The sequence below is a fragment of the Pagrus pagrus genome, assembly GCF_965226575.1.
Source record: "Pagrus pagrus genome assembly, chromosome: 2".
Classification (NCBI taxonomy): domain Eukaryota; kingdom Metazoa; phylum Chordata; class Actinopteri; order Spariformes; family Sparidae; genus Pagrus; species Pagrus pagrus.
The window spans coordinates 24,381,910-24,390,989 of NC_140186.1; positions in this window are offsets into that span (position 1 = coordinate 24,381,910).

The following is a 9,080-nucleotide window of genomic DNA, read 5'->3' on the forward strand; positions in this document are numbered from 1 at the left end:
GCCGGACCAGACTTTCCTGTCTAGCTGTTTTGTCTATAAATATAATCACTGTACAGTTTATACTGATTGCAGTATAAAGTATTCCAACATGATGAAGTTCCAGACTTCAGTCATAAAGGTCATATTGACATTTTTTTGTAGGCAAATAAAACAAAATAAAAAAATAATAATAATACATCCACAGAGCTCGTAGAAAGTATCTCTTTTCTTTAAAAACATTATGATGATTGTGAAATAATGATTTTACACTGTTTGTCAGGTCCAAAATGATTGTTGTGTTTATCTCTGTAAGAATCCTGACAGTTCGTTCCAGCTTCAGAGGTTTGTGAGCCAATAGTATAAAGCTGTTAGTTTCACGTGATATCTGTGTTTTGTCAGCGATGAACAGTCTTGGTAGTTGCCAGTTTGTGTAAAATTCATATACAAAACATGAAAATGGCTGATTTCTACCGGATAGTTTATTGGCTGAATGCTAGCTAGCCAGCATTAGTGGTGTTAACATTAACTGGCAACGTTAGCTGCAACAAACTGGCAACCACCTGAGGGGAAAGATGATTCGAACAACAGCGGTGTTGTGATGTGAATGCAATGATAGGGAGGAGATGGATGTGACTGAATGTTATCAATGACACCTTAACGTGCATGTGTTTGATCACATTGATCACAACATTACATTTTGAAACTTTGTTTTAATTTTCAATACTATCTTGTGACAAGGCAGTGCATATACTAATCAAAATCAAATCAAATCAAATTTTATTTGTATAGCCCAAATTCACAAATCACAGTTTGCCTCCGAGGGCTTTACAATCTGTACAGAGACGACACCCTCTGTCCTTCGACCCTCGATTCGAGTGAGGAAAAACTTGCCCCCAAAAAAAGGCCCTTTTAACAGGGAAAAAAATGCGGAAGAAACCTCAGGGAGAGCCACAGAGGAGGGATCCCTCTACCAGGACGGACAGACGTGCAATAGATGTCGCATGTACAGAGCAGATCAACGAGATCACAACGTATTCAATTATAAGCGATGGTTGACAGGAGTGAAAGTACATAAAGATGTATTACAGCAATAATAATGAAATGCACATGGAAATGTGATTACTAGTGATAACAGTAGTAGTGATTAATGGTAAGGATAGTATGTAGTAATGCATTACAATAATAGTAGTGGAACGTATGTAACAGATGTGACTAATATTAGCGACAGTAGTGGTGGGTGTCAGGCAGGGTCATGGCAGTAGGCGCATCCACGATCCGGCAGGGCCATAGCAGTAGGCGCATCCACGATCCGGCAGGGCCATAGCTGTGGGCGCATCCACGATCAGGCAGGGGCTCACTTGGTTAGGGTAAGGAAAAGATCATGATTTGAGTTATGTCCCAAGGTCTTGTTAAAAACATGGCTGGTAATTGTCCCGAGGTCGCCTTTAAAATATCCAACAAGCAAACGGACATGGGTGAAAACATAACCGTCTTGGTGGAGGTAAAAATTACAAGCTCAAGTAGAGAAGGGAGCACAAGACCTATGAGTCTATCAATCATGCGACATACAAGTGAAAACTGTTCACGCACACACATGCGGTTTGTGGAGCCGTTGATTGGATCTCGAGCAGACTCATCTTTTGTGACAATGAAATTCTTACTCACCATAACCATAGCAACCGAGCTGGATTGGTTTTAATTTGCACAGTCAGATGCTTTTCATCGGACAAGGATGCCTCTTCTTTCATCTGTAGAAAACATTGTGGGCTTGACTTTGGAAAGATGACTTCCTTTTTGCTGTAATCGCACAGATAGTTGACAGTGATTGCGTTACTTGATAACGGCATTGGAAACAGCATCAGTCACAAACATCACATGGTTTTCTCTCAGTTCTCACTGCTATGATTCCTTCTTCCTTGTTCTTTTTTAAGGACAATTTAAAATCTGTGTCATTGGATTAAGGTAGGAAAGTGAGACCTGAGAGACAATTAAAACCATGCAAACAATCAAACCACTCAGCCACTGTGCTGCCTTTATTACCTTAATTGGTTTCTTTATCTACTGACCACCTGTTTTATGTTCTGAAAATTATTTGAGCCATGGGAAGCCACTCATAATTCATAATTATCGACGATTCATGCCAGGGAATTGGTGCTAAATGCATTTTGTAATTTGCGCAGTTTAACACCACTGTATGCTGTTTACTGACATAATTAAACTAATCATCTTTCTTCCTCGCTGACTGCTTCTGAGTCATCTCACAATGCCCACATCTCTCTTTCTACAGCAGTGCACTGACATGTGCACACAAATTAAAAAGCTGTGAAGCATTGTACGCCGTTGTTCTGCGTGCGCTTTGAGATACAATGCTGTTCATGTCTGTTGTTATAGAGAATGGCTTCGAGCAAAGAGGAAGGACAAAAAGAAGAAAAAGATGATACAGACTTATAAGTAGTAGTATATTATATGTATAATCCAGCATGGCCCGTAGGCCCACACACACACACACACACACACACATAGAGCCTTGCACATTTATAACACACTGCCAGAATCAATTATGTAAGTCCATTATCATAATTACTGCCATTAGGAAGTCAATAACAACAAATAATTATCATCCAAATAAACAAGCCTAAATGAAGATGGAATTAATTCCATCATGAAATGTGTCTTAAGGGAGCCGTCATGTCAACACAGCATACAGACGTCACTGCTTCCTCTCTCTTTCTAACTTTCTCTTTCTCAGAGATTAAAAACAAAGACTTTCAAATCATCTCAGGGCTTATCACCGAGAAAAACGCGTGCCTTGAGTCGCCGTGAAGGGGTGTGAACATGAGAAGTGTGTGTGCGAGAGTCTGCACGATCAATTTAATTGCAGGCAAAGCAGTTCACGCAATCACACACACACACACACACACACACACACACACACACACACACACACACACACACACACACACATGTGCTCAGATAGGCAACACATACAGATTTCCAGAGCTCAACTTCAAAATGGCATTACTCTATTATTAATTCACATGCACATGAATTATTCACTGGGTGATAAATAGCCACCGGCATTAGAACCTGGTGACGTACAGCCTTCAAAAAAATGGGGGTTGTTTTAAAAAAAGCAGCATCGTGTGAAGGGTCTTATTAAAGAAAATGAGTTACTTGTAAGTTTGATATTTGAAGCCAAATGGTTGCATCCAGAAGAATTCAGTGAGTTCTCTGTTGACTTTTAGCTTGTGTCTCCTGTTTCGTCTTTCAGCTTTTTCATTACAGAAAACAAGTCAGGTGTGTCTCCCTCTATTTTTTGCACTTTTCATACCTATCAACCCCCTCCTCCTTCTCTCCTCTCTTATTTGTCTTGGTCCTCCTTTAATCAAACCGCTGCTGTGTCCCTCAATCTCTCCAGCAGACGTTGAACCTTCCGTTATGAACAGACAGTTGAAATGATGGATGAATGTACAAAGAGGGAATCTGAATATAGAAGAAAAGATGATTGCTCTAAAGGAAAGGTAACAACATGATTGTGAATAAAGCTGTCACAGTAAGTGGAAACCTCTTTCAGTCTACAGGAAATTATAAATGAATTGCAGTTTTTCTCAACCACTGAACAGATGTTATTTTTAATCTCTTTACTTTTACTACTCCTGGCAGCAAGCTCAGCACTAAAAAGCAAAGCTCTAGAACCGCCTGGGTCCCGTCTCGCCTGGCCTGTGTTGAAGTCATCAATCCTGTTTATTCAAAAGTGTGTCTAAATATTTTGGAAAAAAACGCTTCATCGCTTCCATTTATACTCGTATTACTCGGGAATTCCACTGGTTGCATGTGTGTTGCGTGAACGGCTCCACTAGTCTTTTCTCAGGACTGCATCACTCTGAGGTGCATCATGCTCAGTTAATCAGCTCAGTTACTTTTTCACACCTGCGAAAATACTGAAAAAACATAAGCACACATACAAATTCACAAATTATAGACATCAAGGGAAGGAGGCATGCGGTTTGCATCTCAAATAAATATTTGCTCTAACCGCTGCCTCACAAACGTCTGGCCACTCTAATCTGCAGTTGCTTTATGGGCAACATCACCAACACTGATGAATGTTGAGAAATAATTTGGCTTTGACACTGTGGTTGGTTGGAGAGGAAGTTATCTTTATTCAATCATCCGAATGATTACAGGTAGCTGCCACAATGAACTCCGAGGGTGTTTGTCTGCCTTGCTGCTTGGAAATGACAAATGTTCAGTTGAGTAATGAAGCTTCAACATTAACAGGAGTTGAGGTGAGAAGATGATACAAATGGAAAACAAAATGGAAAGAACAAATGTGACTGAGCCCCTGAGACACCTTCCTGATAACAAGACATGTTTCATGTCAAGGTGTTGCTTCTAAGTCAATCACACCTGACAGAAACACAGAGGAAATCACAAAACACTCAGGGACAATGCTTATTAACAAACTTAGTTAGACATACACTTTAGGATGATACAGCAGACACACAGTGGGCTTGTTTTGATCAACCATTAAGGATCAAAGTAGATTCTGATTGGTAAGGTAGACATTTGTCGAACAGGCTGAGGAACTGGCTGGACCATCTAGGAGCCCGGGGGGTTGAGACCCAGGGTGTGGGCATGTCTCAATTACCATCTTTACCCACCAATGTGCGACCCTATGAGCGAGAACAGAGGAGAGGAACAGGGTTTGGGGAGAGGGTTGTAAGAACTTGAGACGAACTAGGCAGAAAGTATAGGTGTATAGGTCTGCACAGGTGATTGAATAAGAGAGTCATAGGTGGTTGAACTAGCATGGCCCAGGTGGTAAATGAGTGGGGGGACAGTGGCGTGGTCTTGTTCCTGAACTTACATTCACTGATTATGGGGATGGCAATGTCAAGCTGTCAGATCTGTGGGATTGCTATGAAGTTTTTGTACTGTTTTGTCGACATTCAGTGTCCCCAGAGGATGAATCCTAGTATTTTTGATGAGTCCCTGACTCTTTCTGTCGCACCACCAAAAAGTTGGCCTTTGTGGGTTGGAGTAAAATATATCTGGACAACTATTAGAAAGATTTCTGTGGTAAACAGGTAAGTATTTAAGGTCCCGACAGAATACATTCAAATACTTAGGTGAGCCTCAGACTTTTTGTTTAGCACCACCAGCAGTCCAAAAGTTTTACTGACCCTGTTTACATCTACTACATGGTTTGGCACCAATTTAGTACAGATGTCAGTGGTGCGAAGGCGATGTCATTCTCCTTAATTTGACCTCTCCATGAATCACCATGAGGTTTACCTTTTTAATTCTTTATTGAAAGATCTTGACAATTATTGGGTGGATTGCCATGAAATTTGGTCATTTGAGACATTCATGCCTCCCTCCAGATGAATTGTAACATCCCTTGACTTTAACCTAGGCCTACAGTCATCAAGTCAAAATGTTAAAATTATCTATACTTTGGTTTTTGACCAAAATGCTCACATCAACCTCAGTTGTTTTTTGTGGTTAGTGCTGAACAGTTTTTCTATTACACCTGTTTAACGTCAACACAACAGCATTAATGTTGTATGCTGATTGGCATATCTGCGGCCTTACAGAGGCATAGTTGCAGATTCCTAGTCTTGTTTCTTTGGTGAATATGACAGATATTAGTTTGCTGCTCCCATCAGTTACCACAGATTCCATTATGACATATCCCATTGGTGGGATGGATAAATAACTTGGCACTGAGTGGAGCAATCAGCAGCTCATCCAGCATCCAGCTTTTAATCGTAGGCCATAACTGATGACCATTTGGCTCTTTCATATTTTGGCAATCTTATAGAGATAGTTTGTATTTCAGCTTGTATAATCAGCTGAAGAAACCTATGTACCTAAAAAGAAGCAAATACATTTATCTTTTCTTTCATATCAGTCAGTCCAGTTTAAAGGACAAGAAACGCAAAAATTGAATATGCAAAGTTATCCCCAACAAGTTCAATGCTTTTTTTTCCTTTTTATTGAAGATTTATGCATAATCCAGTTGACAGTGGACCTCCTCATGTTACAAAACACCAGGCTTCAAGTTTCACCTTTTGCTTTGTCATCTTGTCCTCAAGGTACCCAACATTTTACATGCTCCATTAACCCGAGCATGAAGTGCTCGTAGAGCCTTTTTTATGGCTCATTGAGAGGAAGACTTATGGAATTGATGAGAAAGAAAGTAGAAGGAAAAATTGGTAGGTGAGAAAAAAGATGATTTGAGAAAGTCAGTGAATGTCATCAAGTCCAAATAATTTCACCCTTGGCTTTAGTCCATTTCACATTTGTGCTGGTGAAAATAAGAAAGGGCTGTTTGCACAGAAATGGTCATTCTTTTTTTTTTCTTACACATTTTATTTGGTTCGATGAAAGAAACAATTTAAATCAGGGAATTGAAAGAAGTCAAAAGCAAGGAGGCAGAAATTCAGAAAAACAAAGATGAAACAGAAGGAAAGACCATGTGTCTTTTCAGAAATTCCTTTTTTTATACCACTACAGCACATTTTCACCTCAGAGCACTCAGACACTTTTTCCTTGAGCACTGAACCCTCTTGAACCCTTATCTCTCAGCCAGTCTCATTAATTCTGGGTCTTTTTCATCTTCTCAGATGGTGTGATTTTTTTCATGCAATTTATGATTCAGGGTATAAAATATCTTCACACATGCTCTTATATGAATTTAGTTTAGTCAACTTTGTTGGCAGTGCCAACGTTATGTCAAAGACGTCTATGTACTGTGTTGCAGAGATGTCTACTGAAGTTAGCGTGCTAACCAGCAATCCCACCCCTATCCTGTCTCATAATACCACAAGATGTGCCCATTTTAAAAAGAGTTGAAAAGCGGTGACTTCGCTACTTAGCTTAATAAGCTCATAAACTCACAAAATATCAAGACAGGAGATAATTTTCCACCTAGTTTCCTTACTAAAGGGGAAATTGCAACCCTACACATCTGAATTCAAGACAAACAGAAATGCCTCATAAAACTAAACAGAAAACACACTTAATTCAAACTGGAAAGAAACCAAATAAAACTCATCACAACTGTCTTGGTTAGTCTTTCCACAAACACCTAAGGTTTGGTCGAAAAAAATCCTCAATTCAGTCTATGGTATGATTTTCCAGCTGTACCATTTTTGTCTGCAGATGGAGTCCCTGGAGTCACGGTCCAGATCAGAGCTGCTGTAAATCACTTCCGTACTGTATCCCTTGTCTTCAAACTGGCATCTAATAACTTGCACCTTTCAGTCTCAGTGGCTGTGTTCAGTCCAAGTCTGGAGTCAGTTAAGTTCTGGGAAGCCGGTTAACTGACTACCGTGCCCCCCCCCCGTCATCCGAGGTTGCCAATCATGAATTTTAGTAAGAACTAGCAAAAACGGTGGCCATTCAAACCAATGCGTATTGCTCGCCTCAAGCATATGGCAAAAAAAATGTCTGGCTTCTGCATTTACTTCTTGGTTATGCGGCCGATTAAATATACGCAGTAGACTTTTCCCTGCTGGCCCCGGAAGTTCCCACTCCCTGCATAGACCTTACCTTGTGATGACGTCACGGACATTGCTTTGCTCAGCTGGAGGAACGATTTACCAATATAAAATCTCCATGAATCAAAAATGTATAATACAGACTATTACAAGAGTCATAATCGACCTTGTTTGCATTTCTTGGTGTCCTGTCAACAGTTTTACAGACAACTCTTTTATAATGGTGGTCAGTGGGGGGAATGCTTTTTGCGCAGCTGGGGAATTTTTCCTGCAATACTGCATGTGGCCACTGGCCCAGATCGGAGGCGGGGCTAAGCTGTCTAGGTTCTGTTATTAAATCAATGCAACCAATACGGCCACTTAGCTCAGCACAGCTTAGTGAGCTATTTGGTAACACTAACTAGCAAGGAAGCTCGACGCTACAGCCCAGTAACTGAGAGTAGCATGTCCACTACAGTGAGCAGTAGTAAGAGGTTTTGCTGCCCCCTATTGTTTTGGAGCTACCTCCAAATTCTTTTTTCCTACAAATTACACCATTAAAAACAACACTGATAAGTCTGATAAAATCAGAGATAGAAGGTCCTCATTTAAGTTATCTGGGAATGGGCTTTTCAAAGGAAAAGGGACTACGGCTGAAATTTAGCAGTTCTGCTAAGTCCGGCGCATTTACACTGATGCTTAACGCATCAATGTTGATGAATGTGCATTGTCCCAACTCAATTAATAAATAAATGAAATGAAATGAAATGAAAGTATAACTGCATTACTCATCATCTTATGAAAATCACAAACAGGAGGTCATGCACCCTCCCTTTGATTACACATATTAAGAGCCCCCCCACCTGTTTTCATTCACTGACAAAAAAGGAGATAAATGCACTCAGGGAACGAGACCTCCTTGTCAAAGCCTGCTGAATTTTCCATTGCATGCACAGCAAGAACGAAGGGAACAAGAGAATAAATTACATGATTATTTCAACAAGGAGAACAGAAAAAAACAAAAAAAACAAAAATAAGCAGGCATGTAGGATACAGATAAGTGTGAACACAGTGCAGCTGAATTTTTCAATAATTGTAAAGAGGAGGTGTGAACAGAAACTGCTTCAGGCTCCCTCCTTGCCCGTCATGCGTCGGCAGATCCCCTCGGACGCTGAGAAAGTTATTAGAGAGAGACAATATATATAGGTACAGAGAAACAGGACTGAGAGAGTAGAGAGTGAGCAGAAAAGCAGCAGACCAAGCAAGCGACACAGAGAGAGGATGAAGGGATGAGGAGGAGAGATGGCGTCGATGCTGCAGCAGCTGTGGGTTATAAAACTAATCTATGCACACTGTCTCATTTAATTCATGTTGATTTGGCTTATTGGCAGTCTCAATTCTACACAGATTCCTGGTCTATTTGTACGAATCTTTTAACATCACTGGCCTCAGAGCCTCACTATTATAGTCATACTGATTTTAAAAAATAATCATTAAAAAATCTGTATGATTTTAGAAAGGGCTCAACTGTACATACACAGGCATCAAGTATGTTGATGATTTAAACAGACATAAGCAGCTGAGAGCGTGTGAAGCGGCTCCGCTGGGAGCGAA